The sequence below is a fragment of the Mobula birostris genome, chromosome 6 (genome assembly GCF_030028105.1).
Source record: "Mobula birostris isolate sMobBir1 chromosome 6, sMobBir1.hap1, whole genome shotgun sequence".
Lineage (NCBI taxonomy): Eukaryota > Metazoa > Chordata > Chondrichthyes > Myliobatiformes > Myliobatidae > Mobula > Mobula birostris.
The window spans coordinates 172,298,335-172,316,688 of record NC_092375.1 but is presented as its reverse complement, the minus strand read 5'-3'; the positions used below and the strand labels follow the sequence as shown (position 1 = coordinate 172,316,688).

At 41.2% G+C, this 18,354-nt stretch overlaps 1 protein-coding gene across 2 annotated transcripts in view; it reads right to left on the bottom strand.

Annotated features, from left to right (window-relative positions):
• Positions 1-17,386, bottom strand: part of erich2 (glutamate-rich 2) — a 61,906-nt gene extending 44,520 nt beyond the window's left edge. Inside the window, exons 1-3 of one of the 2 annotated variants that reach the window (XM_072259655.1) lie at positions 17,231-17,386; positions 16,433-16,618; positions 11,911-12,006 (exon numbers count right to left, since the gene is read on the bottom strand). The gene's annotated coding sequence lies outside the window, so the exon portion shown is untranslated. The remainder of the gene's footprint in view (positions 1-11,910; positions 12,007-16,432; positions 16,619-17,230) is intronic. The other variant, XM_072259654.1, reaches the window with a different exon arrangement.
• Positions 17,387-18,354: the final 968 nt, after the last annotated feature.

Sequence of the window (18,354 nt, the reverse complement as noted above, 5' to 3'; positions counted from 1 at the left end):
CACCAACAAATGTAAATTATTCCATGACTAAATAGACAAGATTAAGGATTAAAGAGATTTAGAAACAAATCTAACTCATTCCAAAGGAATTATGAACTAAATCACAATGGAAAAAGAGCTTTGATCAGCGACCAATCCGGACATTAGAAGTTTTGAGAGGAGGGGATTTTATTCAGGTCCACTGCTCGAGTAGAAAAGGCAGCAGCAGGCCGCCACAGCGAAAAAGAGCTTTAACCAGAGACCAATCTGTGTTGGGATTGATTCGCAAGAGCAGTTTAAAGGAAAGCACAATGGCCATTGTCACAGCAGCCGTCGTCTCAGTGGACAGAGTCAGAGTGGTGATCTTAAAGCTTTAGCTCTTCGAGGCTTCAGCAAAGAGAAGCTTCAGTCTGGAAAAGCAAAGGAAAGAAGAGCTCAAGGTTAAGTTTATTTTTCCCTTTCCTTCTTTACATCTACTCAGTTAGAACAGTGGAGATGCCAGACAGGATAGTTGAATACTCCTCTTGCGGGATGTGGGAAGGCAGGGAGACCTCCAGTGTCCCTGATGACCACAATTGTGAGATGCATCCACGTTAAGGCGTTGGAGCTGGAACTGGATGAACTCCGGATCATTAGGGAGGCTGAAAGGGTGATAGATAAGACATAGAGAGAGGTAGTTACTCCCAAGGTGCAGGACACAGGAAACTGGGTGACAGTTAGGAAGGGGAAAGGGGTCAAGAGCCAGTACAGGGTAGCCCTGTGGCCATCCCCCTCAACAACAGGTATATCACTTTGGATACTGTTGTTGAGGGGGGTGACCTACAGAGAAAAGTCAAGTGGTTGGGTCTCCGGTACTGAGTCTGCCTCTGTGACTCAGAAGGGAAGGGGGGGGGGAAGAGGCATGCTGTGATGATAGGGGATTCATTAGTTAGGGGAATGGACAGGAGGTTCTGTGGGTGAGAACAAGATTCCCGGATGGTATGTTACCTCCCAGGTGCTAGGGTCCGAGATATCTCAGATTGAATACTCAGCATTCTTAACTGGGAGGGTGAACATCCAGAAGTCGTGGTCCACGTAGGTACCAATGACATGGATAGGATGACTGACGAGGTTCGGCATAACGTGTTCAGGGAGTTAGGTGCCAAGTTAAAGGGCAGGAACTCCAGGGTTGTGACCTCAGGAAAGTGTTTCGGAAGGCATAGGATAATTACATCCTGGGAAGGGAGAAGTATTCTAGAGGCAAGATGACACAACCGTGGCTAACAAGAGAAATCAAAGACAACATAAAAGCCAAAGAGAGGGCATATAATAGAACACAAATTAGTGGGAAGTTAGAGAATTGTGGGAAGCTTTTAAAAACCAACAGAAGGCAGCTAAAATAGTTATCAAGAAGGCAAAGATGAAGGTAAGGTAGCCAATAACTTTAAAGAGAATACCAAAAATTTCTTCAGATACATAAAGTATAAAAGAGAGGCAAGAGTGGATATTGGACTGCTGGAAATGATGCTGAAGAGGTAGAAATGGAGGACAAGGAAATGGCAGATAAATTGAATAAGTATTTTGCATCAGTCTTCAGTGTGGAAGACACTAGTAGTGTGGTGGAAGTTCCAGGTGTCTGGGGTCATGAAGTGTATGAAGTTACCATAACTAGAGAGAAGTTTCTTGGTATACTGAAAGGTCTAAAGGAAGATAAGTTATGTGGATCAGATAGTGTACACACCAGGGTTTTGAAAGAGCTGGCTGACAAGATTGTGGAGGCATTAGTAATGATCACAAGATTCTGGAATGGTTCCAAAAGATTGGAAAATTACAAATGTCACTCCACTCTTCAAGAAGGGAGAGAGGTAGAAGAAAGGAAACTATAGGCCAGTTAATCTGACTTCAGTGGTTGGGAAGATATTGGAGTCGATTATTAAGGATGAGGTCTCAGGGTACTTGGAGGCATATGATAAATAGGCCATAGTCAGCATGGTTTCCTCAGGGAAAATCTTGCCTGACAAATCTATTGGAATTTTTGAAAAAATAATAAGGATAGACAAAGAAGAATCGGTTGATATTGTGTACTTGGGTTTTCAGAAGGCCTTTGACAAGGTGCACCACATGAGGCTATTTAAAAAGATACGAGCCCATGGTATTACAGGAAAGACTAGCATGGATAAAACAGTGGTTTATTGGCATGAGGCAAAGAGTGGGAATAAAGGGAGCCTCTTTTGGTTGGCTGTCAGTGACTAATGGTGTTCCACAGGGGTCTGTATTGGGACCGATTCTTTGTACGTTACATGTCAATGATTTGAATGATGGAATTGATGGCTTTGTTGCAAAGTTTGCAGATGATATAAAGATAGGTGGGGGGAGGACAGGTAGTTCTGTGGAAGTAGAGAGGTTACAGAAGGACTTAGAATAGGAGAAGGGGAAAAGAAATGGCAGATGGAATACAGTGTCAGGAAGTGTATGGTCATGCACCTTGGTAGAAGAAAGGAAAGGATTGTCTATTTTCTAAATGGAGAAAAAAATACAAAAAAAGAGGCACAAAGGGACTTGGGAGTCCTTGTGCAGAATTCCCTAAAGATTAATTTGCAGGTTGAGTCTGTGGTGAGGAAGGCAAATGTGATGTTTGCATTCATTTCAAGAGGACTAGAATATAAAAGCTAGGATGTGATGCTGAGACTTTATAAGGCACTGGCGAGGCCTCACTTTGGAGAATTGTGAGCAGTTTTAGGCCTATTTTCTTTTTGTACTGAAAATGGAGAGGATTCAAAAGATGTTCAGAAAAATGATTCCAGGATTGAATGGCTTATCATATGAAGAGTGCTTGATGGCTCTGGGCCTGTAGTCACTAGAATTCAGAAGAGTGAGGAGTGACCTCATGGAAAGTTATTGAATGGTGAAAGGCCTTGATTGAGTGGATGTAGAGCAGATGTTTCCTATAGTGGGCGAGTCTAAGACCAGAGGACAAAGCCTCAGAATACAGGGGCATCCTTTTAGAATGGAGATGAGGAAGAATTTCTTTAGCCAGAGAGTGAATCTGTGGAATTCTTTGCTACAGGCAGCTGTGAAGCCCATCTTTATGTATATTTAATGCAGAGGTTGATAGATTCTTGATTGATCGGGGAAAAAGCAGGAGATTGGGACTGAGAGGAAAACTGGATCAGCCATGATGAAATGATGGAGCAGACTCGATGAGCCAAATGGCCTAATTCTGTTCCTATATCTTGTGGTCTTGTAGTCTACGGCAGTGGTCCCCAACCACCGGGCCGCAAAGCACATGCTACCGGGCCATGAGGAAACGGTATGATTTGGCGATATGAAATGATATGAGTCAGCTGCACCTTTCCTCATTCCCTGTCACGCCCGCTGTTCAACTTTAACGCACACAAGGTCATCAGTGACCCAAGACGCAAATGACCCAAGATGTGTAAAGGAATGGGTCAGTGACCCATTTGTAAATGTCCCCGGTGAATCATCCATGTCAGCGCAGGAAAAAGATCAACTCCTCGAGCTTGCAAATGACAGTGGGCTGAAAAGTATGTTTGACATAACATCTCTGCCGTCATTCTGGATCAAAGTTAAGGCTGAATATCCTGAGATAGCCACGAGAGCACTGAAAACGTTGCTTCCATTTCCAACATCATATCGCTGTGAAGCGGAGTTTTCTGCAATGATTGCAACGAAAACTAAATTGTGGAATAGACTGGACATAAGGAACCCCCTTCGAGTATCGCTGTCTCCCATCACCCCTCGATGGGACCCTCTTGTTGCAGGAAAACAAGCCCAGGGCTCCCACTGATTCAGCGATACTGGTGAGTTGCAATGATTTTATCTGTTCATACGAGGAAAATATGCGCTGTGCGTTTAATATCCAAACGTTACTTAAAATGTTATGATGCTATTGACTTATAAGTGACTTATAATTCAGTGGTCCCCAACCTCTGGGCCGCACAGAATGCAGTGGTGCAGCAGTAGCCAGAATGCACCAAGCACATCTTTAAGAAAAAAGCTGAAATAAACAAGCTAATTAATTAGATGCCGCCCGGCACGTAAATGTCGGCCCAGATCAGAGGCAATTGCCGATTGCGTCGCTGCATTCTTCATGGCAATGTATCGGTCCGCGGCCCGGAGGTTTGGGACCACTGTTATAATCGATTTATAGACAATAGACAATAGGTGCAGGAGCAGGCCATTCAGCCCTTTCAGCCAGCACCACCATTCACTGTGATCATGACTGATCATCCACAATCCGTACCCTTTTCCTGCCTTCTCCCTATATCCCTTCACTCCGCTATCTTTAAGAGCTTTATCTAACTATTTTTTGAAAGAATCCAGAGAATTGGCCTCTACTGCCTTCTGAGGCACAGCATTCCACAGAACCACAAACCTCTGTGTGAAAAAGCTTTTCCTCAGCTCCGTTCTAAATTGTCTACCCCTTATTCTTAAACTGTGGCCTCTGGTTCTGGACTCCCCCAACATCAGGAACATGTTTCCTGCCTCTAGCATGTCCAATCCCTTAATAATCTTATATGTTTCAATCAGATCCCCTCTCACCTTCTAAATTCCAGAGTATACAAGCCCAGTCGCTCCAATCTTTCAACATATGACAGTCCCGCTATCCTGGGAATTAACCTTGTGAACCTCCGCTGCACTTCCTCAATAGCAAGAATGTCCTTCCTCAAATTTGAAGACCAAAACTGTACACAATATTCCAGGTGTGGTCTCACCAGGGCCCTGTACAACTGCAGCAGGACCTCTTTGCTCTTATCAACACACATCGAAGTTGCTGGTGAATGCAGCAGGCCAGGCAGCATCTCTAGGAAGAGGTACAGTCGATGTTTCGGGCCGAGACCCTTTGTCAGGCACTACACAACCTCCACAAATCAACTGGCAGTGACTTCTAACCAAAATGCTGTCAGCAGAAATGAAAGCTTGCCCAGGTGTACACTTCCAACAGCTTAATCCAAAGCAAATAATTTACATTTTTACAGAGCCAAGGAAGAAATTATTGAGAGTGAGGACCAGTTCCCCCAGACAGAATAGAGTGGTGGTGGAGGATCCATGAGATTCATAAACCTGCCTGTCCAGGTAGAATCATCGTTTCTGCTTGTTCCTGCCCACCGAACGCGTATCTACATACCTTGACTCTGTTCTGTTCCTCCTGGTTCGGTCCCTTCCTACCTACATCCATGACACTTCACACACTCTTGATCTTTTCAACGGCTCCAAGTTCCCTGGCCTTGATTGTCTCATTTTCACTTTGGATGTCCAGCTCCTCTACACCTCCATTCCCCCCCCTTCAGGAAGGCGTCAAAGCTCTCCGCTTCTTTCTGGACACCAGACTCAACCAGTTCCCCTCCACCACCACTCTCCTCCGTCTAGCGGAACCGGTCCTCACTTTCAATAATTTCTCCTTTGACTTCTCCCACTTCCCTGTATTCTTTTGAAGCTAATACAAAATAATTTTCAAGAAGTTTCTCCACTTCTTTTGAATTGCTTTTGTTGTAGGTCTATTACATCATCATAATCACACTGCTTACTGTGTGATTACTAAAAGGACTCAGTTTATCCTGTTTTGATCAGACATTATAAGGAACAAGATAGTCAAATGATGGGGAATAATATTATCCAAATGAGATAAGCTAGGATGTATGAATTACTGTAGATCCATTGAAAATAGAAGCTGTATCTTGAATACACTTTATTGAATTTTTGTTTAGTTGTAATTCTATATGCTCTACAAAGCACCACCATGGGTTCTTCTATACTCAACCCAGCACCATCAACCTGTTTTTTACTTTCCACTCATCCCATCTGCTAATCACCCAAAAGTCCTCCCACTGACACCCCTACCCTACTGTTCCCACCTGCCCTCTGCACCTCTCTCACTTGATAACATGCCCCTCTAAGATCAAATTCCTTCCTCTCCTATCAGATGTCCATCTTCAGTCTCTCTTGAGTCGTCTCCCAGCTTCTGTCACTATTTCAGCTCTCCTCGCCTTGAAATACCTTTCACACCCTGCACCTGGATCTACCTCTTGCTCCACCCCATTCCTCTATCTTTTTGTACCGGCTGTCTCTCTTTATCTTTCAGTTCAGATGAGGGATCCACTTCCCTTCATAGATGCTGCCTGATTCACTAAGTTCCTCCAGCATCTTGAACATTCCAGGATCTGCAGTCTCCTGTGAGTCCATCCAGGGCTATACACTGATTGATTTACCATGAAATTACTCCACATATTCACAATGGGCATGAGAAATGCACAATAGATGAATGCTTCTGCTATCAGTCTCCCTAACACTTAATGCCACATTCAGGACATACTTGTTTTGTCACCTAACCTTCTGGTTAGTTGTATACTCATGGAGCCATCTTTCAACACTGAAACAAAAAGAGTATATTTTGGGCGTCTGGAGTTTGTACAAACAGACACCAGTACTGAATATTCAAATGGATTCTTCTAGTTGGGACGTGTTACCATTGTAATATGTACTTCTGTAAAGTTACCTGCCCATATTCAAAATTTTTAAGTTGATAATTATAGCAACTGAAACTGTAGTTAATCGTTTATTGTTTTCTTTGTGTTGAAGAAGTATAAAACATCATGTCAGGCAAGTAAGATTCTCTCTCTTGAAGGTTTGATGTGTGAATAAAGATTTTGATATTTCCCATTTACAGCTTCCATGTGGCTCAGTTTTAGTCGGTCACAACAAGCAGTAGTTCTACTCACTGCACATCTGTGCTGCATTATCTAGTAGTGCAGGAAAGTGGTGGTTAAGTAAAAGATCAGCCAAAACCTTCTTGAATGGAAGGGCAAGCACAAGGGCCCACATAGACTATGCTATTTTACATTCTCATGTTCATCTATGACTTTTATTGTAGAAAGGTTGAAACAAGGGGTGAAGAATTTGTCAGTAAACGTACAAACAATAGGTAAAGCACATCCGTTGCAGAGTGTAGAATTCTTAGTCCCTTTACTTTAAGCAAAAATATATTTACCTTGCTAAGTATCCAGTGCAAACTCACTAGACTGATCACCAGATGAATTGTTTACTTTTGAGGAGACACTGAGTAGGATTAGCTGACACAGCAAAGATTAGAACAATGTGAGAGGTTATCTCATTGATACACTAGGTAAATGCCAAGGGACATTTCCCTGGGAAGCCTTGGAATAAGATAAAGAACCAAACATGTTAGTTTCCTCAATTAAGAGATCACCACTTTGCAAGCATTACAGATAAATTGTTTCATTGGAGTGTGCCCAAGTCCCAAAGAGAGATCCAACCACACTTAAATGGTGAAGCTGGTGGAGGATGTTGTCACATCACAATGTAAGTGGAGGCAGCAGAAGACTGGAGCAGTAAAGGGATCAGAGTCGTCTTGCATTCCATGCCACTGAAGTCTGACTGGGATCTGTAGAGGACACCATGTGGTGGCTGCCCATGCATCAGCCTTGCCACATTAAACAAAGTCACACACAGGCATTCTCCATTAAGGAAATCCATCCCAACATCTTGGCTATGTGGATCCCAGATCAGCCACTAAAGTCACCTGATGAGAATCCCTTCCTCACGACTGCTACTACTACTACTGCTCAAGTACCAGGATCTCTGGAAGGGCTGAAATAGGAGGACAAATATTATGTCTCTTCTGTCTGAGCAGGAATGTGGGCCACAATGACTTGGACAGTACTGTCTCTTCAGAATACTGAAAGGAGACTTGATAGAGATTAACAAATGCGTTTGATGGTGGCATCATGTCAGACACGAAAGAGAATGTGGAGACTGATAGAATAAGTGGGAAAGGGGAATGGCACTTTTAGTCTAGATGGGAGGGCCTGCAGTGAAAGAAGTGCAAGAAACAAAACAAACTTGCTTAGGATATAATGGGAGGGAAAACAAGGTTGAAGGAAAATAGTAGTCATAGTCATAGTCATACTTTATTGATCCCGAGGGCAATTGGTTTTCGTTACAGTTGCACCAACCAAGAATAGAGTATAAATAAAGCAATATAAAACCATAAATGATTAAATAGTAATATGTAAATGCCAGGAAATAAGTTCAGGACCAGCCTATTGGCTCAGGGTGTCTGACCCTCCAAGGGAGGAGTTGTAAGGTTTGATGGCTACAGGCAGGAATGACTTCCTATGATGCTCAGTGTTGCATCTCGGTGGAATGAGGAAAATATATTGGGAGCACTAGTGTAAAAGATGACCAAAGAGATATGACAGCATTGGAGGAGCTGAGGGAATAAAATGCAGTAAGTAAAGCCAAGGTAGTGGTGGAATCCTTGGATTTATAATTGACAATGACAGCTAACCTATTCTTGGAAGTAGAGACAGAGAACTTGAAAAGCGGTGGAAACTGGCAGCAAAGGCAGTATCCATCATTAAGGACTTTCACCACCCAGGATACATCCTCTTACTACAGTTGGGGAGTATGTACGGGAGTGTGCAGACACACACTCAATCTCTTAAGAACATCTTCATTTTGCCATCAGATTTCTGAATGGTCCATGACTCCTGTTATTTCGCACAACAATTTTAATTTTTATTGTACCTTATAGTAATTTTTGTTTTGCACTGTATTGCTGCCACAAGATAGCAAATTTCATGACATATGCCAGTAATAATAAACTTGATTCTGATAATCCAAGAGAGTTATGCGTGAGTGCAAGAATCAGCACCAATACAGTCACCAATCAAAGGAGTAAAGAAGGCAGCATGAAGTAGAATTGAAATGAAGAATATTCCGCAAAACATAGGCACAATGTGAACTAATACTGCCTTTCATTATACATTTTAGTTTTGTGGTCAGTTATTGACACGGAGGGAAATAAGGTGTGTTACAGAGCTGGCATTCAGACTTTGCAAGATAGAGATTAACCTGCCAAATACCAGCAGCTATGCTTTCATCAGCAGGCTTGTAAATAGTATTAAGTATAGACCCAGCATTGAGCAATGTGCTGCAGATTGAAAGGAAACTGATGAAAACAGTGGATGCACAACCAGGAGTTTTGAACAAGGGTGTTATTTGCCCAAGGTGTGGCAAAGTCACGCGTGCCTTTAATTAGAGGCCTTCATTTTAGACTATGTACACAATCCCCAATGTCAGGCCTTTCAGAGGCACCACTCCTTGAAGATGTCTTGGATACTGTGGAGGCTGGTACCCATGACAGAGCTAACTAATTTTACAATTTTCTGCAACTTACTTTGATCTTGTGCAGTAGCCTCCCCATGCCAGTTGGTAATGCAGCCAGCCAGAATGCTCTCCACGGTACATTTGTAGAGGCTTTTGAGTGTTTTAGTTGACAAACCAAATCTCCTCAAACTCCTAATGAAATATAGCCGCTGTCTTGCCTTCTTTATAGCTGTATCAATATGTTGCGTCCAGTTCAGGTCCTCAGGAACTTGAAATTGCTCACTCTCTCCATTTCGGATCCTTTGATAAGGATTGGTTTGTCTTCCCTCATCTTACCCTTCTTGAAGTTCACGGTCAGCTCTTTGGTCTTGCAGACGTTGAATACAAGGTTGTTGCTGCGACACCACTCAACTAGCTGGTACATCTTGCTCCTGTACTCCCACTGGTCTCCATCTGAGATTCTGCCAACAATGGTTGTACCACCAGCAAGATGCTATTTGAGCAATGTCTAGCCACACAGTCATGGGTGTAGAGACAGTAGAGCAGAGGGCTAAGCACATATCTCTGTGGAGTGCCAATGTTAATTGTCAGCAAGTGGGGATGTTATTTCCAATCCACACAGACTGTGGTCTTCTAATCAAAACCATTCCTTTGATTATGGATTCATAAGATAGGGACCGTACAAATCTTGTTCTTTCACACAAGCTCATCATTTATTATATTAAGAATTAATTGGATGAAGATTTCACTCATGGCCAGGTCCACTGAATGACAGCTCTTCTTTACTTGGAAGTCGATGACGACTGCTGGTACTCATTCTCAGTTGAAAACAAGTCATTCTACCTGTAGTTCTTAAGTTCAATGCAAGACACCCAAAGTTCAAAATTTGGAGTACATTTATCATCAAACTATGTATACATTATACAACCTTGAGATTTGTCTCCTTGCAGGCAGCAAGACAAGAAACCCAAAAGAACCTATTTAAAATAAGGGCCAACAAACACCCAATGTGCAGAGAGAGAGAAAAAACACAAATTGTGGAAACAATAAAAGTAAGCAACAGCATTCAGAACAAAAATGAGTCCATAGACACAAAGCCTGGAGCAGGCCCACAGCCTCAGCCTCAGTTCACCACACAGCGGTGCAAAACATCACAGAGCTCACAGACACGAAGTCTGGAGCAGGCCCACAGCTTCAGCAGTCGTTCCTCACTCTAGAACCCAGGCCCTCTAAAAGTTAGTCATTGTTTGTTTATTGTCACTTTTTAATATACTGCCTTTAATTGGAGTTCCACTTCAATTTTGAATGAAATGCATGCTTTACCTCTTCCTGACATTATTAATTTGACTTGTCACACCATTCTCCCACCCACACACTTTCTCTTTTCTAAGTTTTTCCCTTTCTAATTTTTTTTCTACCAGAGCTTTTTCCTTCCTCTACATTATTGAATTACTGAATATTGGTCCCAGTGAGATTCAAGCAAAGCTGATCTGAATGGACCAGCTTCCACTTTGCCCAGTACTGGTACTATTGCTCCATGAACTGAAGCTAATTTCTCTCTCACTAATCTGTGAGTCACATGTTCAATTTACTGATCTTATGCCAATTTGCACATTGATCAGGAAGTAATCCAGACAGTGTCATCTCTTTGGCTCTGCTTTTTAATTTAGTTCACAGCAGCAAAACTATTTCTTTAATCCCAACTATGGTTTAGTCACTTTGCTCAGTCTCCTTGCAGTTTCTGCTCTAGTCCATGCAGGCTGCAATAATCTCATGCCTGCTGGACAAGTGCAAGAGCTGAGATGTCTCATTAATGCTACTATCTGGATCCCCATACATGACTCACTCATAGTCACACACACACTCTTGACTGACCAATTCTGCTATATTTAACTTCAGGAGCGTGTGTACGCCTCTGAGTAAATTGTCCAGGCATCACTATGCCTAAATCTCAAATTTTGGCTCATTAACTCTGTCAGTGTTCTTTATATAGCAAACACTGCAGATGGCATCATCATGAGTCACGGAGGTTTCCATCAGCCAACGCATACTAATCTGCAGACAGCCTGATGACTTAAATTTAGTTCTTTAAATGTAGGGTTATCCTGTTGCTCTTGCATGACAGTACACATTTGGTTGACATGACACTCAGTGAGCATAGTGAGCATGTTTGATTGAAGAGCATCACTGACAGTATGAGCAAGGAAGGAAATTCAGTTGATAGAAATTGAGCAATATTATGATCAAGGGAGCAGGAGGTGGCCTCAGAGACAAAACGTATGAAGGGATGAGGGTAGAATGGGAGACAAAGGAACATCATAATTAAGAGGGAAAAGCTGTAAAAGAAACTTCTAAGAAGACCATTAGATAGAGGAAAAAATAACTTCGGCTCCAACTTGGCCCTGACTCTTAACTAGTGGACAATTCTGACTATGTAAATATACATTTTGCTAATTCAAACAATAACTGGTATAAATTGTTACAGATACATCAATTTAAGTTCACACATGCCTGAGGGAAAGACAGCAATAGAGTTGCTGGAATTTTCGGCATGGAAAATGGAAATGCAAATGTTATTTACTTGTAACAGCTAGTATTAATTCAAACCCTAAGATCTACAGCTGGTGAATATTTGTATAAATGCTACCCTTTTAAATTGCAACCTCTCCTGAGTACATTTTGCCAAATCAGGCTCAATCAAAAAGCACGAAGTAAAAGCATTTAACATAACATTGTATTGAATGAACATAAATAATACAAATACTGTACTTAAATCTCATACCTAGGCAAGATCTATATTACCTACTCTGTGTTGCTGAAGTTAACAATGTAACATTTCACCAGAGGCAAGAAAATCATAGCTTCTGGACCAAGTATTTCATAAATGCCTGCCAATGCCTGTAAAAAAAAATAATAATTTATGTTTTCTTTAAAAAATGTTATAAAATTCTTACCCCCTACAGAAGTGTGGGCACGTGGCCAAGTGGTTAAGACATTGGACTAGCGACCTGAAGGTCATGAGTTTGAGCCCCAGCCGGGGCAACGTGTTGTATCCTTGAGCAAGGCACTTAATCACACATTGCTCTGCGACAACACTGGTGCCAAGCTGTATGGGTCCTAATGCCCCTCCCTTGGACAACATTGGCATTGTGGAGAGGGGAGACTTGCAGCATGGGCAACTGCTGGTCTTCCATACAACCTTGCCAAGGGCTGCGCCCTGGAGAGTGAAGACTTTCCAGGCGCAGATCCATGGTCTCACAAGACTAACGGATGCCTTTACTTTACAGAAGGGGCATCTTTTCTGCCAGATAGTGCCTGCAAGAACACAGTATGACAGCTACAAAACCTCTCAATACACCTCCTTGAAATGTCACAGATTCAGCTTAATAGCAGCTATCAATTATTTCCAGTAATTTCTCTGTATGTTTAGCAAGATTTACCAAGAATAAGCCATTCATTTCATCATAACATAAAACACTCCAAAGAATGCAAAATTGGGCAAATTCACCCACAAGTCCCATCAGCCTTATCTCTATGATGAACTCTTACATAGAACATAGAATAATACAGCACAATACAGGCCCTTTGGCCCACAATGTTGTGCCGACCCTCAAACCCTGCCTTCCATATACCCCCCCCACCTTAAATTCCTCCATATACCTGTCTAGTAGTCTCTTAAATTTCACTAGTGTATCTGCTTCCACCACTGACTCAGGCAGTGCATTCCACACACCAACCACTCTCTGAGTAAAAAACCTTCCTCTAATATCCCCTTTGAACTTCCCACCCCTTACCTTAAAGCCATATCCTCTTATATTGAGCAGTGGTGCCCTGGGGAAGAGGTGCTGGCTATCCACTCTATCTATTCCTCTTAATATCTTGTATACCTCTATCATGTCTCCTCTCATCCTCCTTCTCGCTAAAGAGTAAAACCCTAGCTCCCTTAACCTCTGATCATAATGCATACTCTCTAAACCAGGCAGCATCCTGGTAAATCTCCTCTGTACCCTTTCCAATACTTCCACATCCTTTCTATAGTAAGGTGACCAGAACTGGACACAGTACTCCAAGTGTGGCCTAACCAGAGTTTTATAGAGCTGCATCATTACGTTGCGACTCAAACTCTGTCCCTCGACTTATGAAAGCTAACACCCCATAAGCTTTCTTAACTAACCTATCTACCTGTGAGGCAACTTTCAGGGATCTGTGGACATGTACCCCCAGATCCCTCTGCTCCTCCACACTACCAAGAGTCCTGCCATTTACTTTATACTCTGCCTTGGAGTTTATCCTTCCAAAGTGTACCACCTCACACTTCTCTGGGTTGAACACCATCTGTCACTTCTCAGCCCACTTCTGCATCCTATCAATGTTTCTCCGCAATCTTCGACAATTTTCTACACTATCTACAACACCACCAACATTTGTGTCGTCTGCAAACTTGCCAACCCACCCTTCTACCCCCACATCCAGGTCGTTAATAAAAATCACAAAAAGTAGAGGTCCCAGAACAGATCCTTGTGGGACACCACTAGTCACAATCCTCCAATCTGAATGTACTCCCTCCACCACCACCCTCTGCTTTCTGCAGGCAAGCCAATTCTGAATCCGCCTGGCCAAACTTCCCTGGATCCCATGCCTTCTGACTTTCTGAATAAGCCTACCGTGTGGAACCTTGTCAAATACCTTACTAAAATCCACATAGATCACATCCACTGCACTACCCTCATCTATATGCCTGGTCACCTCCTCAAAGAACTCTAACAGGCTTGTTAGACACGATCTGCCCTTCACAAAGCCATGCTGACTGTCCCTGATCAGACTATGATTCTCTAAATGCCCATAGATCCTGTCTCTAAGAATCTTTTCCAACAGCTTTCCCACCACAGACTTTACTCTCACTAGAATGGGTCATTTGAGCCTTAGGGTATAGATGGTCTTTACAATTCTGAAGAATCTGTTTACACTGTGGCAGTCACCTGTTGGTGGATCTTCTGCAATATTTCTATCCACAGCCTGTAGCTAAGTTTGCAATTTTTTTTGGCTCTCAGCCTTCATATTCTTGTAGATCTGTATTTTCTCCATTCTTTTATGGCATGGATCCCAAATTTTCACTTCATCCTTGCAGAAGGGTCATGAATCATCTCTGTATCATCCCAATTTTAATGGTGTCCAAGAACACCCCAGTCTTCCTAGTTCCTGTATATCCTCGTGGAGTTCTTTAAATCAGCTGCCAGAAAACCCAACAGCCTCTTCACAGGTAACAATTATGGAAGACACAGGGGCTCATCAAGTGCAGTAGATACTGCAATTCCTGTTGGTTAATGCATTGAATGAACAAAATCATTGTACACTAAACAAAAACAGTACATTAGCTTACTGGAGTCCTCTAGTATTGCTTCAGACGTTCTTACAAAGAAATTCAGCTTATCCCTTCATTCTTTCTTTTTCCATCCAAGCTACTCTTTCTAAATCTTTCTATCCATTTGTATGAGGCATTACTTGCTTTCAAAGTTCAGCACAAAAAAATGAATTTGAATAAAATAAACTTTACATTTGTTCGTTCTTTTCTCTCATGGGTAATAGAATATCTGACAAGTGTAAGTAATTCGCGTTAACCTTTAAAAACAATCAAAACATGGCAAATATAATTGGGTGCATTTAAAGTTCATGTAATGTTCAAAATAATGCAATTGGTAGAAAAGTAATTTCTCTCCCTCACACCCACCTCTTCCCCAGTTTAATTTATGTTTTGAATGCAAAAAGCCACAACATGTATCTGGTGTGACCATCACAGCTACTTAGAAGAATAGTGAGCAGAAACTGTTTAATTTACAACTAAAGCTCTAAAGCTGAGTTAATGTTACTAATGCATCTGAATACGAATTAACCACATTGCACAATCTGAATACAGCTTTGAGACACCATTATCTTCTAAGTGTATGGTTGGTAATTGGTTTAGTATTGTCATATGTACTGAGAGTCAGTGAACATTTCTTTTTTGTACGTCCTCCAGACAGATAATTTTAAAATGTAAGTACATCAAGGTAGTACAAAGGGAAAAGCAATAACATAATGAAAACAAAAGGTTCAAGAAACATTGAAAGAAGCTGACATCCAAAAGTATAAGTTTTAAAATACTGTCTGAAGAAAAAGAATCAAAGAGCAACTTGGTAAGATTACAGAATTGTAGAAATTTATATCACCGCTTAAGACTATTTGGCCCATACTAATGTAATTCTAATTCACCTTTAGTTCTTGGTCCATGACTTTGTAGTTTATGGCACAGTAAGTACTTTGCAATGCAGGCAACATTTCTTTCAGGAAGTGGGCTCTAGATACCTATCATCTTCTGGGTGAACAAAATCCTTTTTAATCTCTTTATTCCTCTGCAAATAACCTTTATTCCCTCTTTTAGAAACCATAGAAACTACAGCACAGACTTCTGCTGACTGACCTCCCTGTCAAGGAAAGTTAGTCCTTCCTATCAATCTGCTTGGACTTTCTCAAATTTCCCCATTTGTTCCATTGAAGTCTACCCAACCTATCCAAATGTTTCTCCCAGCTAAAATTCTCCAGCCCTCGCAAATGCTCGTAAATCTCTGTAACCACTCCAACCCTATCATTTTCTTGCTGTAAAGTTTTTCATTGCTCCTTGCCAAATGTAATAACATGACAATAAATTTGAATTTGACCTTGATAAATTTCCTCTTATATTCTACATAAGCTAACAAAATAATCAATTCAATTAATTACACTAATTAATTACTTATCTTTGGGAATAATTTAATCATAGAACAGTATAGAATAGCAACAAGACCTTTCAATGACGATTATCCTGACCATGATGAAAAATTAAACTAGTCCTATCTGCCTGAACATTATTCATATACATCTATTCCTTGCATGTTCATGTGCTTATCCAAATACCTCCAAATGTTGTCACGTGACCTGCAACAATGAATATTGTCGCGTAATCGGCAACAATGAATTATCAGTTGAGACAGATTTTATAAAAAAACCAACAAACATTTATTAAACTCTGCTCAACAATAGCGAAAAATATTCAAACGACTAACTTAACCGGAAGTTAACTGCTATACGGCAACTCTGGAACAGTTCTTAAAAGGGTAAATATGAAAATAGTTCTTAAAGTGGTAAATTCAAACCCAGTCTTAAAATGGTAAATTCGAAAGTCCAAGTGATTTACACAGTCAATAAGGAGAGACTTCTCTGGAAACGGATTTCTTCGAAGACGTGACGTTACTGCTGATTCTCCAAAGGATTCACGACAAAGGAAATAGGATGGCTTAAAGGAACTGACCTTTTCCTGGCGAGGGGACACTGCACAAACTTCTCTGCTCTTGCAGGAGTTATCTCAGATACAGGTCACCACTTCTGAATGAATGCTTGATAAGGTCGATCCTCTATAAAACCGCCGAACGACTCCAGCTTTATTCCGATCCTTTAGGTTCCCGTCCTTTAATAAGGTCTCCACTCTCCAATACTACTGTAAAGGTTAATCAAAGATACACCAAAAAAGCTGGCAGCAATTGGTGAAACTGCCGGCACAACTATTTTACCTTATAATAGAAAATAAAACTCTGTTTTAAAATGAAACTGCGTCATGAGACAAATATGCAGCATAATGGAGTAACTAACGAAGTAAACAACAACTCAACTGAAAAAACTGTGTCACACCAGGGGTCTCCTTTATACCTGTTGAGAACAGGTCATCATGTGACCTCATACTGGCAGGAAAATTACATCATGTGACCTCCACAAGACCATTACGTCATGCTTATAAAACAGTCACAAGATACCCACGGGGTATGTAACAATATAGAATTGAGTCAGGTTTAAAAAAACAAACATAAACATTTATTAAATTCTGCTCAATAATAGCGAAAAGAATTCTAACGACTAACTTAACCGGAAGTTAACTGTTATGTGGCAACTCTGGAACAGTTCTTAAAGTGGTAAATTCCAAAGTCCAAGTGATTTACACAGTCAATAAGGAGAGGTTTCTATGGAAACGGATTTCTTCGAAGACGTGACATTACTACTGTTTCTGTCCAAAGGATTCACGACAAAGGAAATAAAACGGCTTAAAGGAACTAACCTTTTCCTGGAGAATGAACACTGCAAAAAACCTTCCTGATCTTACAGGGGTTATCTCAGATGCAGGTCACTATTTCTGAACGAAGATTCAATAAGGTCGATCCTGTATTAAACCACCGAATGACACCAAGTTTATTCGATCCTTCGGGTTCCCGTACTTTAGTAAGGTCTTCACTCTCCAAAACTAGACTTACAATAGAAAGTAAAACTCCACTTTAAAACGAAACTGCGTCATGAGAGAATACGCAGCGTAACAGAGTAACTGACGAATTAACTGATGCACTAAACCGCGTAACAACGGGGGTTTCCTGTTCTATACCTGTTGAGAACATGTCATCACGTGACCTCACACTGATGGGAAAATTACATCACCCCATCACAAAACCATTACATCATGCTCACAAGATACTCAATTACATCCTCGTCATAAGACAGTCACAAAATACCCACGAGGTATATAACAATGCCACAATTATATCTGCTTTCCATTATCCCACCTGGCAACACATTTCAGATACCTAAAACTCGATATATAAAAAAAACTTGTCTTGCACATGTCTAAACTTTCCCCCTATCACTTTAAAGTATTTGATATGTCAACCCTGTGAAAAGACTCTAACTATCCACACTATTTATGTCTCTCATAATTTTATATACTTGTATTAAGTTGCCTCCTCAGCCCTTGATGTTCCAGAGGAAATGATTCAAGTTTGTCTGACCTAGACCTTTGCTAACACACTCTAACCGCGTAACATCCTTGCGAACCTCTTCTGTTCCCTCTCTAGACCACTGCACCCCTCCTGTAATGCAGTAATTAGAACTGCACATACAGTGGCATGCAAAAGTTTGGACACCCCTGGTCAAAATTTCTGTTACTGTGAATAGCTAAGCAATTAAAAGATGAACTGATTTCCAAAAAGACAAAGTTAGAGATGACACATTTTTTTAATATTTTAAGCAAGAAAACTTTTTTATTTCCATCTTTTACAGTTTCAAAGTAACAAAAAAGGAAAAGGGCCTGAAGCAAAAGTTTGGGCACCCTGCATGGTCAGTACTTAGTAACACCCCCTTTGGCAAGTATCACAGCTTGTAAACGCTTTTTGTAGCCAGCTAAGAGTCTTTCAT